We start from the raw sequence: 27633 nt of genomic DNA, 5'->3' as shown, positions 1-27633 counted from the left end.
TCTTGTTTGGGTCCTTTCACTAAATAATTATGTGTTCTTAAAAGATAATGGTAGAAGAAAAGAAGGCAGAGTTAGTGGGCCAAAAGAGAAGAGAACCAAAGTAAAATAGAAGACTCGTCAAAACTCCTTCTTGGGATTTGAAGGAGTAACTGGCACCAGATTAGTCCTACCACAGGAAGGTTCACAAGCACTGGGAAAAGAACAACTACCAGAGATAGCTGTGCACTGAACAACAACCAGAACTCCTGCATGGTCAGGGACTTCATTAAATACTCCTGGTATTCACATTAAAAGCTACTATACAGCCACCCTTGCAGAGTTTAAAAATAAGCCTTAAATAAATAAGGATGCTTTCTATTTAACATTATTTAGAAGTTTTTCTCATATAAAATGACTTTTGTATGAATTTTTCTCATACAAAATTAACTGCTTAGCTGAACAAATTTAACCTTGAGTGGAGGAAGACTATAAAATCCAGATATTCAACAACATAGTATTCATAATGTTAATCATTCAATGGAAAATTGCTAGATATACAAAGAAGCAAGAAAATTGTTTAATAGAAATAGACCCTAAAATGGTAGATAATGAAATTAACAGACAAGGACTGTAATATAATGCCATGAATATGTTTAAGCATTTAGACTGTAAATTTCTTCAACCTGATAAGAGACATCTATGAAAAACCTATGACTAATTTATAGTTAACAGTGAAAAACTAAATGCTTTCTTCCTATGATTCTGGAAAAGGCAAGGACAGTCAGCATTATGCTGGAGATCCTTGCCAGTGCAATAAAGCAAGAAAAAGTAATAAATGGCATACATGCTCAAGTAGAAGAAGTAAAACTGGCTCTTTTTAAAGATGACATGATTGTGTGTATAGAGAATACTAAGAAATCTACACACACACACAAAATCAACTAATATGTGAATTGAATAGAGTCACAGAATACAAGGTGAATGTAAAAAAAATCAAATGAACAATAGGGAAATAAAATTGTAAAAGTACTATTTACAATAGCATTAAAACATGAAATACTTAGGAATAAATTTATCAGCATATGTGCAAATTTTAATTTGCTAATTTTAATAGGGGAAAATTATCTCAACTTTTAAACTTCTGTAAGTCACCTGTATAGTTCCAGAAAATTTCTAGCCTATTCCCATATCTTCTCATGGTTCTTTTTTGTATTAGTGATGCCTTATATAAACCTAGGATTTTTGACTCACTCTTATAAGAAAAAAAAAGAATATACTATATCAAAATGGCTAGATGTTATAGGAGATATAGAGTGGATTAAGAAATAAAATCTCTATATTTAAGGAGCTGTAATACTGTTCTTGTTTGTAATTATTTCAATTTTTCATGTTCACTGAATATGAAAAACTTCTTATTTTTTCCCTTACCTTTTAAACATTTCCACCAGTTTTTTTGTGTGTTTTTTTAAGTTTGGGAAAAATAATGAAAGAATCAAAGTATTTAACTAGTTTGCTAGTTCTCACCTTAATAACTTTTTATAACATATCACTGTTTCAGTTTTTGAGCCATGGCAAGACCCATATTTTACAGTTTCAGGATGATTCAGTGAACATTGCAATTGTTCATTCTTAGGAGAATTTGTGCTGCTTTATTTTGTTTACATTGTGTTTAGTTTTCACTGTTTAACAGTGCCCTTAAAATATGTAACTGTTTGAAAGTTTTAATGAATGTATATACTTCTGCCACTTAAGCATATGATGTCAATTTAGAGCAAAACCAAATAATTTAAATTTTATATTTTAAAATAGTTAAGCAGAAGGCCAACTTTTTCTTAAGAATGACTTCAGAACTTGAAATCAGTTCTCAAGTTTATTCCCCAGAAAGAAGTCACTTTTTATGAGAGTCTCTTTTTATAGTGGGATAGTTTCTCCATTTCTTTATATTGGATAAAATATTTTTAAAGAAAGGTATATTAGGCTCAGCTACCTCAGTCAGTTCTGATTATAGATTATGGAGGTTACTTAATCAGCAAAAAAGGAGGCAAAGAAATATAACTGATATTTAATAATTATTCTTGGATGTATGTCACACTCATTGTAAGCAGGTCTTTTGCTTATGATTTAATTTCTTTAATAGTTATAAGAAGTTTTGATGCATCTTATTTTTGTAGGAATTATTCCTTCTAATTATTGGTATAAAGTTGTTTATAATATCAACTTGTGATTTTTTATTGATTTCAGAGAGGAAGGGAGAGGACGATAGATAGAATCATCTATGATGAGAGAGAATCATTGGTTGGCAGCCTCCTGTACGCCCCCCTTACTGGGGATCAAGCCCACAACCTGAGCATATGCCCTGACCGGGAATCGAACCACGACCTCCTGGTTCATAGGTCGATACTCAACCACTGAGCCACACTGGCCAGGCATCTTGTGATATTTTAATGCCCCTGGCTCAGTCAATGATATCTTTATTTTTATTCTTGGTATTGGTTATTTGCCTTCTCTCTTTTCTTCATGATCAATTTTGCCAATACTATTGGTGTGTTCAAGCAACCACTTTTTGTCATAGTTGAATCTCTTTTGTATTTTTCTTTTCTCTTTCAATATTTCTGATTTTATCTTTATTGTATCCTTCCTGTTGTTTTCTTGGGTTTAGTGTGTCCTTTTTAAACTTTTTAATATGTATGCTTAAATCATTGATTTTCAACCTTTATTTATTTTTTTCTCATTCCTGAATTTTTTTTTATTTTATTTTTTTTATTTTTCGCTAAAAGTATTACAAAGGGTATTACATAAGTGTCCTTTTTTCCCCCCCGCCCTTGACAAGCCCCTGCCCTCCCTTACCCCCCAGTGTCTTATGTCCATTAGATATGGTTATATGGATGCATACAAGTCCTTCGGTTGATCTCTTACTCCCCTCCCTCCTGTCCCCCAACCCTCCCTGGCCTTCCCACTGCAGTCCGACAATCAGTTTGAGGCAGCTCTGCCTCTGTATCTATTATTGTTCAAAAGTTTGTAATGGTCTTTATTATCCATGAAAGAGTGAGATCATGTGGTATTTTTCCTTCATTGACTGGCTTGTTTCATAATGCTCTCCAGTTCCATCCATGCTGTTGCAAATGGTAAGAGTTCCTTCTTTTTAACAGCAGCATAGTATTCCATCGTGTAGATGTACCACAGTTTTCTAATTCATCTACTGATGGGCACTTAGGCTGTTTCCAGATCTTAGCTATGGTGAATTGTGCTGCTATGAACATCTGGGTGCATATATCCTTTCTGATTGGTGTTTCTGGCTTCTTGGGATATATTCCTAGAAGTGGGATCACAGGGTCAAATGGGAGTTCCATTTCCAATTTTTTGAGGAACCTCCATACTGCCTTCCATAGTGGTTGCACCAGTCTGCATTCCCACCAGCAGTGCACAAGTGTTCCTTTTTCTCCACATCCTCTCCAGCACTTGTCGTTTGTTGATTTGTTGATGATGGCCATTCTGACAGGTGTGAGATGGTACCTCATTGTTGTTTTGATTTGTATCTCTCAGATGATTAGTGACTTTGAGCATGTTTTCATATGTCTCTTGGCTTTCTGAATCACCTCTTTTGAAAGGTGTCTATTTAGATCCTTTGCCCATGTTTTGATTGGATTGTTTATCTTCTTTTTGTTAAGTTGTATGAGTTCCCTATAAATTTTGGAGATTAAGCCCTTATCAGATATGACGTTGGCAAATATGTTTTCCCACGAGGTGGGTTTTCTTGTTTTGTTGATGGTTTCTTTTGCTGTGCAGAAGCTTTTTATTTTGATGTAGTCCCATTTGTTCATTTTCTCTTTAGTTTCAACTGCCCTAGGAGCTGTATCAGTGAAGAAATTGTTTTGGCATATGTCTGAGATTTTGTTGCCTTTGTATTCTTCTAGAATTTTTATGGTTTCCTGTCGTACATTTAAGTCCTTTATCCATTTTGAGTTTATTCTTGTGTATGGTGTAAGTTGGTGGTCTAGTTTCATTTTCTTGCATATATCTGTCCAATTTTCCCAACACCATTTATTGAAGAGACTATCTTGGCTCCATTGTATGTTCATGCCTCCTTTGTCAAAAATTAATTGAGCATATTGGTTCGGGCTAATTTCTGGACTCTCTATTCTATTCCACTGATCTATATGTCTGTTCTTGTGCCAGTACCAGGCAGTTTTGAGAACAGTGGCTTTGTAATACAGCTTGATATCTGGCATTGAGATCCCACCTACTTTGTTCTTTCTCAGGATCATTGCAGCTATTCGGGGTCTTTTTTTATTCCAGATGAATTTTTGGAGAGTTCGTTCTAGATCTTTGAAGAAGGCCATTGGTATTTTAATGGGAAGTGCGTTGAATTTATAGATTGCTTTGGGTAGTATGGACATTTTAATGATGTTGATTCTACCAATCCAAGAACATGGTATGTTCTTCCATCTGTTTATGTCTTCCTCTATCTCTTTTTTCAACGTCCTGTAGTTTTCTGAGTAGAGGTCTTTAACCTCTTTAGTTAAGTTTATTCCTAGGTATCTTAATTTTTTTGGTGCGATGGTAAATGGGATTGTTTTTCTAATCTCTCTTTCTGAAAGTTCACTATTGGTGTATAGAAATGCCTCAGATTTCTTGGGGTTAATTTTGTATCCTGCTACATTGCCAAATTCATGTATTAAGTCTAGGAGCTTTTTGATGGAGTCTCTAGGGTTTTGTATGTATAATATCATGTCATCTGCAAATAAGGACAGTTTTACTTCCTCTTTTCCAATTTGGATGCCTTTTATTTCTTCTTCTTGCCTAATTGCAATGGCTAATACTTCCAGGACTATGTTGAACAGGAGTGGTGAGAGTGGGCATCCCTGTTTTGTTCCTGTTCTTAGGGGAAATGGTGTTAGTTTTTGTCCATTGAGTATGATGTTGGCTGTGGGCCTGTCATATATGGCTTTTATTATGTTGAGGTATGATCCTTCTATTCCCACCTTTCTGAGAGTTTTTATCAAAAATGGGTATTGGATTTTGTCGAATGCTTTTTCTGCATCAATTGATATGACCATGTGGTTTTTTTCTTTCAATTTGTTTATGTGATGTATCACGTTTATTGATTTACGGAGATTTTCAACCTTTAATCTATATATGTGTCTATCTATTTTTGAATCTCTCCTTGGGTTTTAGTGTTTTCATAAACTTCTCTTTGAGTCTCAGTGTTTGCATCTCTTGAGAGGAATAGCCAACATTTCTAATATCTCTTTTATTTCTATATTCTGATATCTTTGAATAGGCAAGAAGAAGGTGGTATTAAAGGTGTTTTAAAAAGTTTAGATTAGAGATGCATACTTCTTACCTAGAATGTCTTTTACACCAACCTTTTCTTGTGAAATATCAAATGATAAAGAATTATATACTGCTTATTTATATTTGTATAATTCTGACATTGGCTGTATGTATATATATATATATATATATATATATATATATATATACACACACTAATAAAAGACAAACATGCAAATTGACCATACCTTCGCTATGCCTTAAGCCACGCCCACCAGCCAATCAGAGCGACTATATGCAAATTAACCCAACCAAGATGGCGGCCGGCAGCCACGGAGCTAGAGCAAGCAGGAGGCTTGGTTGCCCCAATGATGGAGGAAGCCAAGCTTTCTGCCGGTTGCTGCGTCCTCTCAAGGCAACAAAGTTTCAATTATAGAATGTAAATAAACCCCAGATACCTGCTTCCAGCTGCCATGGCCACGGTGAGCAGGAGGAGGCTTGGTTTCCCCGGCACTGGAAGAAGCCAGGCTTCCCGGCCGGCTGCTGCCTCCTCTCAAGGCAACAAACTTTCAATTATAGAAGGTAAATAAACCCCAGATACCTGCTTCCAGTAGCCATGGCATGGAGCTGGAGCAAATTAAAAAAAAAAAAAAAAAAAGGAAAGGCTGGGAGCTTCGGTCGCCGGGGGCTTGGTCAGTCTGAAAACAGCCATCAGTCTCTCACCCAGGCTGGCCAGTCACCCCAGTGGGAACCCCCACCCTGATGGGGGTGTGGCCAGCCTGAAAACAGCCATCAGTCCCTCACCCAGGGCTGGCCAAACCCCTATGGGGTGATGGTCCCCACTGGGGGGGGGGGGACGCTTGACCAGCCTGCAAACAGCCATCAGCCCCTCACCCAGGCTGGCCAGGCACCCAAGCGGGACCCCCACCCTGATCCAGGACACCCTTCAGGGCAAACCAGTCGGCCCCCACTCGTGCACCAGGCCTCTATTCTATATAATAAAAGGGTAATATGCAAATTGACCCTAACAGCAGAACGACTGGGAATGACTGGTCACTATGACACACACTGACCACCAGGGGCCAGATGCTCAATGCAGGAGCTGCCCCTGGTGGTCAGTGCGCTCCCACAGGAGGAGCTCTGCTCAGCCACAAGCCAGGCTGATGACTGCCAACACAGCGGTGGTGGTGGGAGCCTCTCCTGCCTCCTCAGCAGCACTAAGGATGTCCGACTGCAGCTTAGGTCTGCTCGCTGCTGGCATGTGGACATCCCTCGAGGGCTGCTGGGCTGCCAGAGGGATGTCTGACTTCCAGCTTGGGCCCAATCCCCCAGGGAACGGGCCTAAGCCAGCAGGTGGACATCCTCCAAGGGGTCCCAGACTGCAAGAGGGCATAGGCTGGTCTGAGGGACAACCCCCCCCCCCCGAGGGCACAAATTTTTGTGCACCAGGCCTCTAGTGGGGGTGTGTGTGTGTGTGTGTGTGTGTGTGTGTGTGTGTGTATTCTAGAGCCTGGGTGTATGAAATTTGTGCAAGGAAGCGGGGGGGGTCCTTCAGCCTGGGCTGCGCCCTCTCACAGTCCAAGACCACTTGGATAGGGTCCCTAGGCCTGGCTGGTGATCAGGGCCTATCAGAGCTTTCCTTGCACCGGCTGCCAGCAGCTGGCCCCGCCCCCGCCGCTGCCACTCCTTGCGCTCTGCGGGCGACAGGCATGGGGTGTGAATGCTTGGCTGGCCTTGGCCTCCCTCTGTGGGGCGATCGTTGGCCACCCTGCACACCCGCCACAGCATCGCTGGCCAGTGGCCTGGGCCTTCCTTTGTGGGGAGATCGATAGTGGGGCTCCGTGATCAATAGCTGTGCAGAGGGTGGCCACACCCCTTCCCCCCCACCCCCCCTGCTGCATAGCCACTGGCCAGGTAGCCTGGGCCTCCCTGTTTGGGGCAGTTGTGGAGCCCCTCCCACCCCCAATTGATCACCCTGCTGCCTGCCGATGGCCTGGGCCTCCCCCTTTGGGGCGATAGATCGCAGAACCCCCCAATTGATCGCCCCGCAGAGAGTGGCCTGGGCCTCCCTCTGCAGGGCAATCATGGGGCGATGGCAGGGCTCCCCAACCAATCACATCACACCTGCCTTGGCTGGCCTGGCACCAGTGTGTGTCATAGGGTGGTCATTCGGAAGGTCCTCCGGACGGTTCTGCTGTTCGGTCGTTCAGTCAATTTGCATATTATGCTTTTATTATTATAGATAACGAGAGAGAGAGAGAGAGGGAGAGAGGGGTTATCTATAAAAACGCTTTCTATATTTAAAATGTAATAAAACTTTCAAACCATATATATTTTTAAAATATATTTTTATTGATTTCAGAGAGGGAGGGAGAGGGAGAGAGAGATAGAAACATCAATAATGAGAGAGAATCATTGATCAGCTGCCTCCTGCACACCCCCTACTGGGGATTAAGCTCGCAGCCTGGGCATGTGCCCTGACCATGAATTGAACTGTGACCTCCTAGTTCATAGGTTAACACTCAACCACATTGTCTAGGCAAACCATATATTTTTATTTTTCTTCTTACATACATTGCTATATTAGTGATGGATGATAGTATTACAAAAAATCTCCTCATTTTAACAGAAACCCTAGGTATCTTAATTGGGTGATATTTGATATTTATTATGTAATGTTGGAAATAAATTGTTCTATTTCTGTTTAAAATATGTCATATTAAAGATTTTTCATTAGTTAGACTGACATTTCCATTTCAGTGTGGTGAGTTTTTGCCATTAAGACATGTATTTGTCATAAAATGTAAGCTCATAAAATTGCTTTAAAAGAAAGATATATTTTTAAAGACATAAAAATAGTGGTCAAAAATGTTTAGACTTCTCTGATCTATGGGTGACCTACTTAAGGTCTTTACTTTGTTTATTTTAGATTCCTTTTAATGGATTTGTGATGTTACCATCTAAATAATGTCATACTCAGTTTGGGTTTATGGATGTCATTCTAACAAAATTAGTTATGAGCCAATTAATACATAAGTAAAACCATCATCAAACATACATGAATGGCCTTTTTATATTATAATGATCAGATATTATAAGATAAGTAAACTGGTCAATTCATGTCCTTAGTTAAAATCAAGATATTGTCCTAAGCATATGATTTAGGTAATTTAAAAGATTGATGGATATAATTACTTGTTATATATTTCAGACAGAAGAGACTGCATGGCTCACATTTGTGAAATACATTTATTTACTTATTTTTAATAATTTTATGTTAATTTGACATTAAAGACACTTGATATGTCAATTTTTAGAGCTATATTTCCCCCTTGGATAAAAGTATTTTTTTGTGTTACAGTCAGAATTATCTTAAGGTTTTAAAATACTGATGCTACCAGATTTTCCCCCCACTTACTACCTCTTATACATGAAGATGAAGGCATAGGTTCAGGCATGAGCATGACCTATTCTCTTGGTTATTTTTCTAATAGAGGAGCCCATTGTAAATATAGAGTTCCCAGGTCCCCCAGTATAGTCCCAACTTTCTCTTCCAGTGGGATTTTCCTCATGTATGCTTCACTTATTCCAGACTGGACCATTCTCTGTCCTACTCAGTTTTGAACTTGTATCCATGCCTGTCTTTATTTTCCCACCTAAAATGCACTCTATTTCTCTCCTAATCCTTTAATATTTGGTTTACTTCTATATGGAACTTTGTTATTCTGGGTGTAACTCCTCCCTTCTCTGAAACTCCATAGGACTGAATTTGTACCATTGTGCTAGAAAGAACATGAACTTTAGACATCAAATTGTATCTTCGCCATTAAGTTCCATGTAGCCTTGAACTCCTCCATTGGTAATTTCCTTTCCTATCAAGTTGAAATAATAATACCGTGCAGAGTAGTTGTGAAAATTAAATGAGAGAATGTGTGCAAATGATCAACCACAATGTCTGGTATATTTTAGGCACCTACATTTTTAGGCAAACAAATAAATACTGGTTTCTTATTACATAACCCACTTTCTTGTCTCATTTCATATCTTATTTTTATCACACACCCCCTCTCCTCGCCCCCCCCTTCCCCCCCTCCCCGCTTTCTCCAGTTGTGCCTTTCCATCATAGGGAATTTTTTGAGAGCAGGAGTCTTGTTTATTTGATATATATTGATTCATTCATCTAATTTGTATTAGATTCCAATTGATTGCCAGTTACTATTTTAGACACTGATAATGTATAGATGATGATATTGGTGCTTGCTTGTTTTCTAGTGGGTGAGAATACGTCAACATTTATAATATAGTGTTGTATATCAGTTATGAAAGAGGTATATGCAGGTTCTGTGGGAACCTTCTGAGTGTATTTATGTGTTGTGGTGGAAGGTTCCTGGAGAAGGTGGCACTCAAATAATCTTAAAGGACAAGTAGGACTTTTCTAAGTGTAGAACAGAGAAAGGGGCATTATTCTTACTGAAAATAGGCTATCTAAACACCAGGAAGTGAGAGTCAGCTTGCTTTATCATGGGATGTATATGCATAGATGTAAGAGGAAGATGTGGGCCTAATTGGGATTCATGGGCCCTGCTGATGTTGAATTTTATCTTGAATGCAATGTGATGGAGTTGAAGCAGGAAAGATCATTATGACCATAGTCTGTGGGTAGCTCAGAGTCAGATGAGACTTGAATCACAGAGGGGACTAGGAGGTGATTGCAGTAATCCAGATAAAATTGTTGGGGCTGAACAAGTATAATGCCAGTGAGAATGGAAAGAAAAGACATATTTGAAATAGTTTTAGCTGGCTAATTTTAGAAGCCTTCTTAACCATGTGGAGGGTGAGGCAGGTACTTTGCGTGGTTCCCAATGCACAGTGGAATCCCAATATGTATTTGTTGAAATGACTTGATATGTGCTAATTCCATCTGGACCTTCCAGCTCAAACTCCCCTATGGTCACCCCTCCCTGCCTAGAGGTTGTTTTAAATTGAGTCAAGTGCCTTATCTACATACTAGAGGCCCGGTGCATGAATTTGTGCATGATTGGGTTCCTGCCAGTCCTCCCCCATTGGGCCAATTGGGCCAGGCCAGCCAGGGGGAGGAGTCGCGGGTGGTTGGCTGTCCAGCCCCATCCCCAATTGGAATGGGAGAGGCAATCAGGGGCAGGGCCAGTCAGGGGAGGGGCTGGGGCCAGCCCCGCCCCCTGGTCAAACTCCTGGTCGAGCTCCCGGTCAAGGGGACAATTTGCATATTAGCCTTTTATTATATAGGATGTATAACCTGTTTCTCATTATACCAGTACTCGAACCCCTAAGGCAGTGGTCGGCAAACTGCGGCCCCTTGAGTGTGGCTCTTCCACAAAATACCACGTGCGGGCGCGCACGTACAGTGCGATTGAAACTTTGTGGCCACACTCAAGGGGTCAAAGAGTCGCATGTGGCTCGAGAGCCGCAGTTTGCCGACCACTGCCCTAAGGTGCTTAAAATATTGCATTGTGGATTGTTATTGTTATAGCACCAGCTTTTCCCCTTTCATATTTTTATATAATTTTTCTTTGTGAAATCAAATGAGATATAATGAAGTGTAAAACTATAACATTGACCCTCATCAGATCAATTATCTGGGATGAATGATGACATGCTTTAAAAAGCACAGCATAATTCAACATACAAATCTTTCCTCAGGCTGACAAAAACTGAATGTGACAGTATAAAATTTGAAATTCATAAAGTCCCAGAGGACAAATAGATGTATTAGTAAAAAATAGAAAAACTAAAAGCTTTTCTGAACTCTCCTGGAAAAAATTATTATTGAGCCATTAAGACATTCTTAGCACTGGTAAGAGCAATAGAGAACTGGAGGCATGCCAGCTGCTCCACAACACCTCTGGGCTACTCCTTCTGTCTCCTCTTGCCCATTATGTATTTGAAAAGGCTATTTTAGAAACATTTTTATCAGCAGTTGGACAGTAGCTTTCCCTTTAAGAATGCCTGCCACTGCCTCTGTTTTACTAAATAAATTATGCTTGTGCCTCTAAGTTTTCCATGTATATCTTTAGGTTTGTAATAATATTTTATTCTTCTTTTGGTCTCCAAATCCAATTAAGTCTCTGTATTATTTTTGGTGGAGTCTTTAGGGTTTTCTATATAAAGAATCCTGGCATCTGCGAAAAGTGCCACTTTTGCTTCTTCATTCCCAATTTGGACGCCTTTTATTTCCTTCTCTTGCCTGATTGCTCTGGCTAGGACTTCCAGAACCATGTTGAATAACAGTGGTGACAGTGGGCATCCTTATCTTATTCCTGATCTTAGAGGAAATTTTAATGTTGATAGTACTTTAGTCAGAACCTCATTAAATCCTAGCCATGTGGTAAGACTGTTGGTCAACCAATTCTTACACTCTGTATTTCAGTCTGTTTTTAAAAATTCTAGCATTATATTTCTAATCCTTGCCCACCATGACTCCAAGGTCTTTCCTTTGTCCAGTTAGTCCATATTTTTACATTTTTTTCAATGGTTATAGCCTTATTAAATTTTACTTTCTGTTTTCTTGACCACTTCTCCAGATTATTAAACTTACTTTTAATTGTATATAACATACGAGTTGTGTTATCAGTAAATGTAATAGCTCTGTTTTCTGTAACTCATAAAAACATAAACAAAAACATAAACCCAAGTACTTGCTGTGGTCTTTTACATGATGCTCCTCCCAGGCTGACACGGCCTCGGTTCTTTCAGTGCACCTACCAAGTCGATGTGAGTGAAAGAGGTTGGTGAGTCAGACCTACAGACAGACTCCTGAAACAAGACACCAGCAAGTAGCATGCTCTAGGTGGTTTTAGAAGAGAAGACTAGAAACAAGGAAGATGCTATGGGATTCTTTTTCATTTTTATTTCTTAAGTCACAAATTAAACAAGCTTGTGAACCCCTCGTACAATGTGGATTCTTTCTCAGTTTTGTTATACCCCTTGCAGTTAGAGAATAACTACATTACTTTCATGTTATATATTCTTTAATTAAGAAAAACGTCAAAAATCCAAAAAAAGAAAATAAAAATATGTAACTCATGCTCAAATTTATTACTCAGATTTAGAAGCTGTTAATATTTTTTTCAAATTTGATTCTACTCTTCCTTTTGCAGAAACAAAACACTATATATAACAATAAATTTCCCTTTAACCACCACCTCCAATCTCATCTTCCCTTTTTCAAATCATTCACTATTATCAACTTAGTTTATAAAATTACTATTATCAATTCAGTCCTTTGGTTTGTTTTTTTAAACATGTAAAGCAAATTTTTGTTAAGAAAATTATTATTTCACACTAACTTCCACTATAAAGTCAGTGATATTCTGATGGGCAGATGGGTTTTTAAGTCCTTAGTTGTAATGAAAATGAAATTAAAATCAATCTTACAATTGTTTTAATGTCAGATTATGTTAACATGCTTCACAGCATGTCTCAACCACATAACCTTGCTCTCCTCTCTCTGGCCCTCTCCAATTAGCATTAGCAGCAGGTTTCTTACAGAATCCTTAGGTAAGTGGATAGACTGAAGAAGTATCCTGGACCAGTGCCCAAACAATCCTTTTATTCATTAAAATCTTTTAAAAAGTTGGTTGAGTTTATAAAGTTCTGTTCCTCATAAGTGAAGCAGATATTTCTGTAGCCAGACTTCAGGTGTGAGCAACAGTGACAACATGGGCAGAAGGGATGGCATGCAGTGCTTACATTCACTAAGTCGATTTGTACTTAATGGGATTGCCCGGTTCACAGCTTCTTAAGTAATTTCTGTTAACTGAGATACAGCTGTATTATCTGTGCAAGAAGAATTAAAAGCATTGCTGAAAAGTCTAAGAATTGTTTCTACATTTAACTTCATTTATTCATCCAAACAGTCAACAGATATCTAGGCCAAGTACTTCAGAAGCAGAGCAAGAGATGGAAATGCTTGTGTCAGTGACTTTAGAGGGAGAGCTTTTAGTTGAAACTCATAGGGAAGTGAAGAAGTCAGGATAAAGCTATGGAAAGGTCTTAGTTAAAGCTTGACCTCAGCCTGTTCACAGGGAGCTCTGGAGAATGGCACCCTCAGTTACCCCACCTGGAAGCAAGAGCAATAGCCTTTTTTGCCCTCGTATCATTGAGTGATTGGTTAAGGGCTTCCCCCTAGGACAGTGATGGCGAACCTTTTGACCTTGGCGTGTCAGCATTTTTAAAAACCCTAACTTAACTCTGGTGCCGTGTCATATGTAGAAATTTTTTGATATTTGCAACCATAGTAAAACAAAGACTTACATTTTTGATATTTATTTTATATATTTAAATGCCATTTAACAAAGAAAATTCAACCAAAAAAATGAGTTCACGTGTCACCTCTGACACGCGTGTCATAGGTTCGCCATCACTGCCCTAGGAGATGGGTAAGGGGGAATCTCTAACCTCCCGGGAATTTTTAGGTGAGGTAGTCCCATTGGTGGAGGGCAATTCTCTAGAGAAGTGTACAGCTGAGCTTCCAGGAGTCAACACTGCAGTAGCTGGGGATGGGCATCAACAACATCTACTACAGTACACCTACTGAGTGCAGTCCCTAGATCTGTCTGGGGCCCTGAGAAAAACAGAAGCTCCCTTTCTAATGGTAACGAGGAAATATGCAATAAACAAATAATTCAATAAACAGAAAAAGATCAATGCCTTAATGGAAACGGTACAAACATTTTTAAAGGGCAATGTGATAGGAAGTAAATGGGAAACTAATTGGGGACTAGAATTCAGAAACATTAAGCTTGGCAACAGTTACTACCTTCGTAATTGTGGGATTTGCAGGAAGGCATTATGGCAATTTAGCAGCTTCGTCTGTTCTGGAGACTCAGAGGGTGAATTGACTCAGTATAGGGTGGATCCATAAAGGATTACAGATTGCAGTGACTAGCGGGTTGTCAGAACTTGGGCTAGTGACAGTTTAGAATAGGACAGCCAACACCTTGCTAGCATCTCACCCTGGGGAAACAGTGTTACCAGGGATGCTGGTACTGGTGGGAATATTGGTGTGATAATCAAGAAATGAAGGGGGAAAAGGCAGACATATATGAGGCTTGTCATAAATTCCTAAATATAAGATGTATAACCTCTTTGAGCATGACCAATGTGTCATGTATCTCATTCTCTAATTAGAATGGAAATCAGGAACTGGGCAGAGCTGAACCTGCAGCTGAGGAAATGGAATAAAGCAGGGGTAGCGCTGCAGGCTTTCCAATCTGTAATAACAAAGGTGTCTTTATATCAGAACACAGACATACAGACACACATTCTGAATGTGATTTTTTTAACAACTCTCAGTGACAGTGTATATAATTGGATATTTTCCACCAAAGACTTAAAAATTCTGCTGCTGTCTTACCTGAATAATGTTACTAATACTTAAGTATTCAAAACAAAGCATTGCCATAAGGAAGTAGAAAGTAGTCTTGCACAAAGCATGATGTCTCCAGTGTGATATAGCATAGAAATAATTTAAGACCCTTAAAGCCAGACTTATTGAAATATTTTGTAATGAGATAGGAACTGACTGTGAAAATCTTTTAACTACATAGTCTCATGTCTCAATTTGAAATACAATTTCCTAACATGTTTAAAAAACTTTATAAAGGAATAGTTTCAGTGACCCATTTGTTCAAAATATAAAATGTGGCACTTTCAAATTAGTTTACAAAATCACTGATTGTCATTATGAAAAATGGAAATTCCCAAGCCTAATTGTAATAAAAACCTTTGTATGTTTGTTAAATGAAATTTATGTTGACCCATAGGGAGTGGAGTATTGTGCTTCTTCTGTTTAGATCTACATGTCTTTGTGAACTCTTTTCAGCTATAATAGTCATTAAGACAAGTATAAAAATAAACTGAATTAGGACTAGACCTTTAAATCACACAAACAAAGTGTATCAATCACATTGTTCTCTCCAAAAAGCCTTCTTTAACTTTTAATGAGAATAAAAAGTTTTTTTGTATTATTAACAAAATCTAAAACTATTTTTAAGGTACTGTTTTTAAGGTATTGTTTTCATCTTTACCTCATTTTTTGTTTTTATTTTTCTATATTTTAGAATGTATCTTCTTAAAAGAAAACTCTTTTATTGATAGCATGTTTAGAGCCCCTGGCCTAGAACAGGCTCTGCTGTTATACATGTCATTCTTTATCATAATTACATGCTCCCACCTCTGTCTCCCCCTCCAGACAGTGAGCTCTCCTTAAGGGCAAGGATTTGTCTTTGAGCTGTCTCCTTCCAGCATGATGTCTGGAGTACGGTGAATGTTCGATACACATTTAGTAAACAAATTAATTAATGCATCCCTCCTATCCATCTTTGAGACATCCAGTAAGAGTCCTGTCTCTGAAATGGATAGGTTATTGGTCCTTCATTTCCATGAAGGGCAAGTCCTACTGTTGAGTGTGATATTTAAGAAAACTGTACACTGACTCCTCACCCTAGCCAGGTCCACTCCCCTCCACACTATGTAGATTCTAGACATACTCAGTGTCCTCAGCTTCTCTTATACCTCCAAATTTCTGTGTTCATCTCTCCCTCTTCCTGAAGCACCTTCTACTCGTCCCTGCCAGTTAAAGTCATTTTCAGTCATTGAGACCTGGTTCTCTTTAGTCAGAATTAATTGCCTTCTCCTCTGAACTTAGTTTTTATTTCTATTATAGCTCTTACATGAATAATATTTAATTGTCTTGTATCTCTCTGTCATGTGAGCTTCTTGAGAGCATACCTTTGAATTATTCATATTATAACACTTCATGCTTAATAATCTGCTCTACCTCTAGCAGTAATATACTCATGCATTCATTCATTCTTAGGGCAAACATTTATTGCATACCTAAAAGGCATGAAGCATGATAATAGGCACTAGACACATAAAAAAAAAAGGATGATATCCCCTTGCCTATAGATGATATGCCTTGTAAGGGGACAGTTATATGAATAACTGAAATGTTTCTTAAGTGTAAAGTACTTTTTACGGAACAATTATTTCAACTGGGAGGATAGTAGTGAGCAATAAGGAGTGCTTCAAAGAGGAGGCCACATTTGAACTGAGCCTTTAGGAATGGGCCTTAGCAGTTTGTTAGGCAAAGGCAGGAGAAGGGAAGAAAACACTTTCTAAGAGAAGTACAAACAGGTATGTAAGTGCTTTAAGGAGTGACCAGCTACTCAGTTTGCAGGCCTCAGGGTGCATAACTGAGGTAGCTGACTAGAATGTGTCCTCTCAACAAACATGGTTGAACATCTGTTATGAGTGATTTCTAAGCATGAGTGATTACCCCCAGCCTTCATGTGTATATTCTAGTTGCTGGTGAGAGAGAGAAGGAGGGAGGGAGGGATAGAGGAAAGGTGGGAGGGGTGGATAATATTAAATATACCTATGGGAAAAAATGAAGCAGGGAAGGGGACAGGCATAGGGTTTAAGATATTTAATAGGTTGGCCAGAGATCCTCCCTGAGTAGATTGACATTTGAGTAGCACTTGATAGACAGTAGCCTATTTCTAGTCTTTTGCCTCTAATAATGCCTTTAAAAAAAATTTCATCTATAATTAAGTAATTATTTTCTTTTTGTTGTGGTTTTGGAGATTTTCTGAATAAACTTAAATAGCAATAATACGTACACTCAAATGACAGATAGGACAAATGAAGCACACCCTCATATTCATCCTGAAAGAGTAGAGATTGCCCAAGAGATGGGCGAATTTTTCATTCCCAAGATGACATAGCTATTTGATATCTTTAAATGGTGCAGAAGTGCCCAACCAGCACAAGGCGGAAAGTGCTGTGCATACAGCCTTCTCAGCATCATTCTGGTGGCTCTCCACAGTGCTTATCCTGACATAGTGCATAAAGCAATGAAAAGGATAACTGCCATCTTAAACCACTCATTTATTTAATTTTGGGTTCAAGAAAAGTGATAGATACCAGAAGAGAAAGGCAGCCAGATGTTGAACTTGCTCTGCAGCATCAGCTGTCTTCAGCTCCACCCAGTTTCCAGAGGGGTTGGCTCAGGATAGCAGCTCCTTGTTGCTGTTTTCCTAGTGGTGACTTAAACATTTTTGTATGGAAACAACTGGGTATATTATGGAATAGCAGTCAAAATCTCCACCAAACTTTAAGATAAAACAAAGATGACAAAGTGATGTGCTTTCAGGGCAGTTTCTGCCCTCTGCCCTCTAATTCCTCAATTGTATTTGTTCCTTCTCCTCTACCATTACAATGACATTGGAAAATAGGCTGGAGTTGAAAGAAACTATTTAACTTCTGCTGCTAAAGGCAATATATTTTTTTATGATACACTGGTGTTTTCCTTTAAGAAAATCGTTCATAAAAATTTAAAATAGGTAAATTACAGAAATCTTAAACATAGATTTCCTTTAAGTTAAGAATTCTCCAAATATAATTTACATACTTTTTATTTGACTCAAGTAGTTAAAGTGTGATACATTTAAAATGGGAGCATTGGGAATTTTTTCTAGTTGATGAATAACCAGAAATGAGGATAAAATAATTCACAGGTTATAATGTACCAAATAATTTTATGAGGTTTACAAAATGCAAATTATACAGTAAGATTATGTGAAAAATGTATTTGGGGTTATTAACCAAAAGAGACATGCCTCGCCATCTTCATGGAGATGCCTCTTCTGGTGGACTTAAATAGCAGCGGGCTAGTTTATCATGTGTTGGTGATCAAAAGTACTTATTTTAACTTAATTTCTTTGAGTTGCCTGTAGTTAATCTTATGCAAGATCTAGTTCATACTGTATCAAAGGTAGTACATTATTAGTATAGTACAATTAGTAAGTCCACTTAAATATGATATAAATATAAGTCAGCGATTTTCAACCTTTTTCGTCCTACAGCATACATAATCTAATTTCTAAAATTTGGCAGCACACCAAAAATATATCTTTTTTGCTGATCTGACAAAAAAATAGGTATAATTTTGATTCAGTCACACCAGATGGCTGTTGTTGTGTTGGCTGTTGTCATTTTTTTATTTGACAATCTAAGGGAAAAGAGGTCAGTGCCTCTGACTAAATAGTCAGGTATTGCATTTTTTAAAATTCTTGTGGCACACCAGTTGAAAACCACTGATCTAAGTTCATCAAGGAAAGGAATTTTTTACCTCTTTTGTTCACAGACACTTCTTCAACATCTAAAGCAGTGCCCATTAGTAGGTGTTCAATAAATATTTGTTGAATGAGTGATTCTGGAATGTCCTGATATTATAAAATTGGTCACTTATTAAATTTTGACTCTTTGTAACACTTTTATGTTGTTACCCAAGTGGTGAGTCTTTTAAAAAATACATAAATTACTAGGTACTATACTATTTCTGATAAAGATTTATCTAGTGGAGCCCTTACTGGTTTGGCTCAGTGGATAGACCGTCGGCCTGCGGACTGAAGGGTCCCAGGTTCGATTCCGGTCAAGGGCATGTACCTTGGTTGCAGGCACATCCCCAGTAGGAGGTGTGCAGGAGGCGGCTGATCGATGTTTCTCTCTCATCGATGTTTCTAACTCTCTATCCCTCTCCCTTCCTCTCTGTAAAAAATCAATAAAATGTATTTTTTTAAAAAAAAGATTTATCTAGTGGATACAGTATTCACCAGCCTCACATTGTGATTTCATCTTGTGTGTGCATCTTTGCACATTCATTCAATTGCATTTTAATCTGCATTTCATTTTTCTATTCCTTTTAAAAAACTGATTAGAAAATGTATTTTTTAATGACGGGAAAAGAAAAACAAAGAGTTTGGGCACTTTCATTTTTATCTGGAAGAGGATAAATGAAGTATGTACAAAGAAATTAGGTCATTTTGAGTTCCTAAAATTTACCAGGCTAGAAAGTTAGTTTTAAGAGTAAAGTTAATAGATGCACTTTCTTCTCTCTTTTATATATATATAACTATATATATATATATATATATTATTGATTTTTTATAGAGAGAAAGTGAGAGGGATAGAGAGTCAGAAACATCGATGAGAAAGAAACATCGATCAGCTGCCTCCTGCACACTCCCTACTGGGTATGTGCCAGCAACCAAGGTACATGCCCTTGACTGGAATCGAACCTGGGACCCTTCAGTCCACAGGCCAACGCTCTATCCACTGAGCCAAACCGGTTAGGGCTCTTCTCTTTATTAAAATATATTTTTATTAATTTCAGAGACAGGAAATGGGAGGGGGAGGAGATAGAAACAACTATGAGAAACATCTTTGGCTGCCTCCTGCACAACACCTACTGGGGATTGAGCCTGCAACAGGGGCATGTGCTCTGACCAGGAATTGAACTGGCGACCTCCTGGTGCATGGGATGATACTCAACCAACTGAGTCACACCAGCCGGGCAGTTCCAATTTCTCAATGTACTGTTTCAGTAGACTTACTTTCTTTTTAAATGCTAGACAACTTACAAAACTTTCAGAGTTTGTTAGAAGACTTGATTATCACGTGGCTTTGAATATGAGGACTTTTTAAAATTGTGTCTATATAGTGCTAGAAGATGTAGTGGAAGGGTAAGCAGATTTTGAAAACGGAGCATATTTTGAAATGTTTAGCTTCCATCAGATGATTGTTTTGCTGTGGCTATTTTTCCCCTGCTCTTCCCAGCAAGAACCTACCTCTGAAATGCAAAGTGTTGTATCACAGTAGACTTGCATTCACAAATATCCCCCACTGGAGGCCCCGTGCATGAAATTTGTGCACAGGTTGGGGGGGGGAGTCCCTCAGCCCAGCCTGCACCCTCTCACAATCCAGGGCCCCTCGGGGGACATCCCTCTCGCAATCTGGGACTGCTGGATCTTAACCGCTGGCCTGCCTGCTTGCCTGATCGCACCCTAACCACTTTGCCTGCCTGTTTCATCACCCCTAACCACTCACCTGCCTGCCTCATTGCCCCTAACCACTTGCCTGCCTGCCTGATCACCCCTAACCACTCTGCCTGCCTGCCTGCCTGATCGCCCCTAACCGCCTCTGCCTCTGCCTCCACCGCAGCTTTGTCCGAAATGACGTCCGGAAGGTCGTTTGGCTGTCCGGTCTAATTAGCATATTACGCGTTTATTAATAAAGATTGTCTTCCTTCCTTTTATGGTTTGTTAGGATTTTCTCCATCTGGACATGTTAGTGATGAGTGATTGACTACTACATAAACTATTTGTCCTCTAAAACAACTATTTGAAGAGGTAGAGACTTTTCATTCACTTTGATAGAAATTATATTTTACCTCACTAAAAGGACTTTTCTCTCAAAACACACATTATAATACTATTTCTCTCTCCACTTTTATCTTCCTTACCTTTTACTCTACTGTATTCCCTCATATGTTTTGTTTTAATTCCCTATGTAGAGATGAGTAATCTTGGGCTTTCAGAGGTTAAGTGATTGACCAAACTAGACGGATTCAGATTTAGGCCATTGCTGGTTTTTCATTATCACTGCAGTAATTATAGCTTACTCTTTCTCTTTTTGTATTGGATGGCAGCACTATTGTCTCTCTTTGAGGGCCTGGGAAGTTTCTTTCCCAACATGGTGAAAGAAACTTGCCTTTTATACACAGGGGTAGGAAGGTGGTATGCTACCACTATTCAGTAGATAGCCCAGAATGTTTGTAAATATAGATTAATTCTTAATTTATTAAATGCCTCCAATATGCCATATCATATCTTTTCTTTCTCATGTTTGGCTTGTATTACTGAGTGGACTCTGGCTATAGCCATATTTATTTTAATGAACTATAAAGTTAGATAAGATTCTTGTCAGCTATTTGAAACTCTGTGTCTATTTCTTCCTTCACTCTTGTGTTTAACTATCATTTTTCTAAAAGAAAGTTAACTATAAACCAATTAAAATACTACTCACTAAGATATCATCCTCAAAATAAACATCACTGTTTTGAGATCTCTTGCACCTCAGTAAATTAGAGGATATTAGCTTACTGTACCTTCACAAGCACCATGTCAGGACAGATGGTGCTTGCTCTCTAAAAGCCAATTTTCTTTGTTTCTTTTGACTTTAAAAAAACCAACCGAACAAAAAACCTGGTCCTTATACAATCTAATTACTTTTATTGCTTCTGGAATAATTTAAAATTACTATTGAAACATTAATTACTCCTATTTAAAAAAAACTTTAAAGTCACAGATTTAAAGAAGACTACAGTTTAGCACCATATTTCATTGAGTAGCCCCTTTATTAACACAGAGTTTAATTGATACACAGCTTCAGTTTGTAAGAAGTGAGAACAATTGGTGCTAACATAAATGTCAGCAGGAACATTTAATTAGTTCATTAAGTATACTGGTAACTGTTATGTACTGAGAAGCCATATCTTTGTTAAACCTCAGACTGAGGAAATGTGACTAGATGTGCTTTAACTTTTCTTCTCCTAGTAGTGTTGAAATTGTTGACTCTATTTAAACTTTTATAAGCTTATATTTCAAAGCTGTTCCTGGGAGAAACAAATCATAATAGAATGGAAATTGTAACAAATAAAATGTTCTCCTAGGGTTATTACTTATTTGTGTGGAAAATTAATTTCTTTTGATCCATGATGCCCATAAATACAGAGCAATAATTGTAATCAGATACTCTGAAAAAGAATCAGTCTTTGAGTCACTGTGCTACCTGTGACAACAGTGGTCACCGTATAACTTACAAAGTGGAAGTTTATAATGTTGTAGGATATCTGTAAAACAATCTTTCTTCCTGTATTAAGTACCATGCTGAAGATAGTGGACTGTTTCTATTCTTACATAATCAGAGAAACTTACTGAAATATAAGTCAGTCTACTTTTTTTTCCTTTTGTCAGTTATTTATTTATTTATTTATTTATTTATTTATTTTAAAATCTTTATTGTTGCAAGTATTACAGATGTCCTTCTTTTCCCCCCCCATTTCCCCTCTCCACCCGGTTCCCGCCCCACCCCAGGCCTTCGTCATCTTATTGTCTCTGTCCATAGGTAATGCATATATGATTATAAGATCTTTGTTAAATCTCTTCCTGCCCCTTTTACTCCCCTTCCCTCTGAGAATTTTTAGTCTGTTCCATTTCCATGCCTCTGATTCTATTTTATTCACCAGTTTATTCTGTTTCTTAGATTTCTTACTCATTTATTTTTATTTTTAGATTCAATTATTGATATGTATTTATTGCCATTTTATTGTTCATATGTTTTATCTTTTTCTTCTTCTTCCTCTTCTTAAAGAATACTCTTCAATATTTCATGTAGTACTGGTTTGGTGCTGATGAACTCCTTTAGCTTTTTCTTGACTGGGAAGCTCTTTATCTGACCTTCAATTCTAGATGATAGCTTTGCTGGCTATAGTAATCTTGGTTGTAGATCCTTGCTATTCATCACTTTGAATATTTCTTGTCACTCTCTTCTGGCCTGCATAGTTTCTGTTGAGAAATCAGCTGACAGTCATAGGGGTGCTCCCTTGCAGGTAACTAACTGGTTTTCTCTTGCTGCTTTTAAGATTCTCTCTTTATCTTTAGCTCTTGGCATTTTAATTTTGATGTGTCTTGGTGTGGTCCTCTTTGGGTTCCTCTTGTTTGGGACTCTCTGTGCTTCTTGGACTTATAAATCTATTTCTCTCACCAGGTAGGGCAAGTTTTCTGTCATTATTTGTTCAAATAGGTTTTCAATATCTTGCTCCTCTCTTCTTCTGACACCCCCATAATAAGAATGTTGGTACACTTGAAGTTGTCCCTGAGGCTCATTACATTATCTTCATATTTTTGGATTCTTTTTTTTTTTCTCTTCTGACTGTTTTTTCCTTTTTCATATTTCAAATCATTGATTTTATTCTTGGAATCCTCTATTCTGCTGAATTCCTTAATGTTATTTTTTGTTTCAGTCAGTGTATCCTTAATTACTGACTGGTCTTTTTCCATATATTTGGCATTCTAAGATCCTTGAAAGTCTCACTAAGTTCCTTGGATTTCATGAAGATTCTTGAGTCTCCTTATAACCGTGGTTTTGAACTCTGTATCCAGTAGTTAGCTTTCTTCCATTTCTTTCATTGTGACCTGTTTCTTTATCTTCGCATTTTGGCTGCTTCCCTGTATTGGGTAGAGCTGCTTTATCTCCTGGAGTAGGTAGAGTGGCCTTGTATAGTAAGTGTCCTATAGGGCCCAGTGGCTTAGCCTCCCCCGTTCCCTGAGCTGGGCACAGTAGGTGCGCCCCTTTGTGGACTGTGTGCACAATCTTGTTGTGGTTGAGTCTTGATTGCTGTTGGTGTCACTGGGAGGAATTGACCTACAGGCCAATTGCTGTGAGGACCAGCTGCGGCTACAGTGGGAGAGCTGCTGTGCAGGAGATACCCCTATGGAGCAGGACTTGCATCAGTGGAGCTTTGGTGCTCACTGAGTCTGCCCCTTGAGTGTGTTGCTTATGGATGTATGGAGTTGTAATCTGGTATGGTCTGATGCTGTCCACTGGGTGCACTAGCTCTTGGGTCTCCAGGGAGGTGCAAACTTAGCCTACTTTTTAAAATTAATTTTCATTTTATGTATTTTACTAGCCTTTGCTTTTCTTTTCATGTATAAGACAAAAGGACCAAGAACAGGACAAAAATCACTTTTATAAATTCCCATTTGTATTTATCCTCATTTATAGTCCCTTTTGGAAGTCATCTGGTTTGTGCTTGTGGTTTTGATTTCTGGGCAGAAGTCTTTTCAGAAATCTGTTTTGACAGATAGCATGATATCAGTATCCATGTGTTATAGAGCAATTTTATTTGCCTTTTTAAAGTTGGAATTCAGCTTGAATTTCCTATTATTAATCTGCTATGAAGCATTCTTAAGGTAACTAAATTTCCTTTCTACCACCAATGATATGAGTTCCTTTTCCATTTTGGTGCTGGAATGTGTTATGTTGTTGCTTATTAAATATGTGACAGCTGAAGTGAGAAATTCACTATATTGCTATATAAATCCGTGTGAACACATCATTTTCTATTCCTCACCTACCCCCTTCTGTATTGCTAGAATATCAATAGTGAATTTAAGTAAGGTTAATTAAATCCTGTTCTTGGTTGTTTTTAAACTCTAAAAATTAATTTTTAGCAGAAGATAGCATAAAGTATGTCCTACAGTAAGATCTAGGAATACAGAAAATGAATATACGACTATATATTACTATATTGCATAAGAATTATTTTATTCATACTAAAAGTTAATAAGTGCCAATAAATTGCCACAAGTTATTTTCACTTTCCTTAACATCACCCAAGGCTTTCTTTTAGACACATTTAAATTTGAATTTTAGTGAAGTTTAAAGAATAATAATAGATGCTTTGTAAAGTGTAGTGCTAGGATCCTCGGAAGCAGTAAATCATAGGACTAGCTCCATGAGAGCCTGGATCATGGGTTGGGAGCTTGGAATAGGGGTCAGGTATGGCAGCATGCTAGACTGCCGGGGAATTAACTAAAGAAATCAGTCACCATTTGGTCAAGTTAGAGGGAGAAGCCTTTCAAGTTAGGTGCAAATAGGGCAAGTAGTCTAGAAATTCTTAATGTCAGTAGTTATACTGCCAGCATCCCTGCTCATGCCCAAAGTTTCCTGCTACAATAATAAGTGGAATTTAACTCAGTTGGAGTCTATGACAGACATAAAAATTCTGCCTCTTAGTCCCTTGACTAGTGAACCCTAAATGTACTTCTCAACATGACTGTACTTTCTAATACACACTTATAAATGAATAAGGAGGGTTCCTTACCTCTAAAAGAATCAGCCTTAATCAAACTAAACATTTATGAAAATGGGTTCTGTAGTTCCAGATTCTCTATTTTAAAAAAAGTGTTCCATGATCCAATAAATTTGAAAGTTCATATACTGTATGTTGTACTATAAGCTATGGTTGATTTTTCAACTTTTAGCATTTTTGTTCATTTCATTCATGCATTCATTTATTCAATAAATACTTATTAAATTCTTCCTGTGAGCCAGACATCCATTAGATGCTGGGGACAGGGTGAGGGACAAGGTAGATCAAGGTAGAGGGTCTACATTCTTAAATCTTACCATCTGTGTAGAAAGACAGATATTAAAATAAGCAGCTACACTATAAGTTGTTAAGGGCTAAAACAGGGAGAGATCCAGGGCTCAGGAGGAATAGACAGCAAAGCTACCTAACCCGGCCTGAAAAGGGTAAGTGAGGGGATTCTCTGTAAGTACTGTCTACGTTAAGAACTTGAAGATCAATTAGAAGTTAGACAGGCAAGTAACTTTCAGTCATAAGAGCAGCAATAATGATAACAGGAAATAGTTAAAGCTGACATATACTGGTAAGTGCACTTTTTACCTGCCATATGCTGTGCTAGATGCTTTCCAAGTGCTGTCAGTGAGCCTCCTGGGTGGGTGTTATTACTTAACCCAAGATCATATGACAATAATTGGCAAGAACCAGAATTTAAATCCTGATTGCTCTGATTTTCAAGTTTTCTTTTCACCTCCTCTCTACTGGCTCTTAAAGCAGTGGACTGATTTTGATTAACTATATTTTGCTAAAGCAAAAAAAAAATTTGACTTATATATGAAGTTTGCTTTGTTTGTGATTTTCATATATTTTTTTCTAATGGATAGACATTTTATAATTTTGATAAATTATAGTAAAATCTGGAATTTGGGTAGAAGTTTCAAAAGTATGTTTTATCACTAAAGTCTGAAGTTCCCATTCCAAGTAGTGTCTTACACATAGTAGGTACTCAGAACAACACCATTGTAACTGTATATTTTACTTCGAATAAGTGGTAGGGTAGTTTGAAAAAACCACTTTGAAGTCTTGTAAAGAAAGGAGTTACATTTAAAAGTAATTGAATTCTCTGTATGATGTGATCAAGATGGCTGTAGGATAATTTTTTTAAGATAGAGCATACATAAAATGTGAAGATATAAAATTGATTCCCTTAAAAATGTCTGGATCTATCTATCAACTGCAGCTTATGAACACATTTTTTACAAGAATAATCATGGGTGGAGTGAACATATTTCCTCAGTGAGGAGTACATAGCATCAAGACAGCTTACTATTAATACTTCTGAATATCTAAAAGGAGGAGTCAGGAAAAGAGGAACAGGTAAATTTAAGAAAATAAAATTAATTGCCGTGATCACAGCAGATGTGTTTAAAATCCCTTGGGTCCTGGAGTGAGGTGAAGTATTCTGGCTTTTGCCTAATGATGGCAGATTGGGCCAGGCCCAGACGTAATTCATAGACTTGCTTTAATTGGCATGTCAACATTCCAGTCATCACCAAACTCACCATCAAAGTTATTTTAAAATAATATTTATAATGTATATATCAGGGGTGGGCAACCTTTTTGTGAGTGCGTGCCAAAACCAACAAAATCTCTGACTCAAAAATTCTTCTGCATGCCAACTCTAATTTTTTGAGAACATGTTACGCCTACTTGATATCTCTTAAGGTGTACGTATGTGAAGAACCTTGAAGAAATAATAAAATTCATTGGAGCGACAAAAACATAGTATATGATGATGAAAAATACATTTATTTTTTAATGTATACATGTACACTGATAGTCTGACAGAAAACTTTATGACTTCATTTGATATTATCCGTGGGACTTTTGCTGCTGCATCACTGATGACAGAGATTTTACATCAGGTTTATATTTCGTGACCTTCAGAGATATGCACAAGCTACTACTTTCATCCGTCAGGCTACTCCTATTACGAGACTTAACAAAATTCATCACTGAGAACAAAGATTCACAAGCATATGTGTATGAAACAAAAACACTGGTCAGATCTAGGAAGGCAGGGAGAGTTAAGGCAGAGGCATAGAAATTGCTCTTCCCCTCTCTCGTCAATCCATGTCTATGGTCTTTAAGATAACTTGTTATGTAAAATTATCTAAGATGCACCTACACTGAATTTATCTGAAAAATAAAAAAGTCGATATTAAGAAAAAAATTGTAAATGGAAGATTATAAGAGAGGGTTTCGAGTGCCAGCAAAAGTTACTGGCACGCCATGGGTTGCCCACCCCTGGTATATATCATACAAATATATATTTTTAATTTCTCTTCTTCACTATCAGGTGGTGATTTTGAGGAGTGAAATGGTCACAAGGAAAGAGAAGTGATCAGTTTTTTTATCTGGAAGGAAAAAGAGAAGTAAAGAACTTGGATAATTTATAAACCTGGATTGATTTCCAAATCCTTATAATTTATATTTACATCTATAAAATACTGTTGCTGAATAGAATTCCATCTGCTATTTTTATTTATTTGGTGAAAGACAGGATAATGAAGAAAAAGAAAATAGGAAGTGTTCTTGTGTTCTATATTTATTCATGATCAAATGTC

General features: G+C 37.8%; 1 protein-coding gene across 3 annotated transcripts in view; it reads left to right on the top strand.

Moving 5' to 3' along the window:
- The window catches only part of VWA8 (von Willebrand factor A domain containing 8), a 366788-nt gene that overhangs the window by 165603 nt on the left and 173552 nt on the right, over positions 1 to 27633 (top strand). The window lies entirely within an intron of this gene.

This window comes from Myotis lucifugus, unplaced genomic scaffold (assembly GCF_000147115.1).
Source record: "Myotis lucifugus unplaced genomic scaffold, Myoluc2.0 scaffold_7, whole genome shotgun sequence".
NCBI classification, from domain to species: Eukaryota; Metazoa; Chordata; class Mammalia; order Chiroptera; family Vespertilionidae; genus Myotis; species Myotis lucifugus.
The sequence above is the reverse complement of the archived record's forward strand: the minus strand, read 5'-3'. Positions and strand labels throughout refer to the sequence as shown.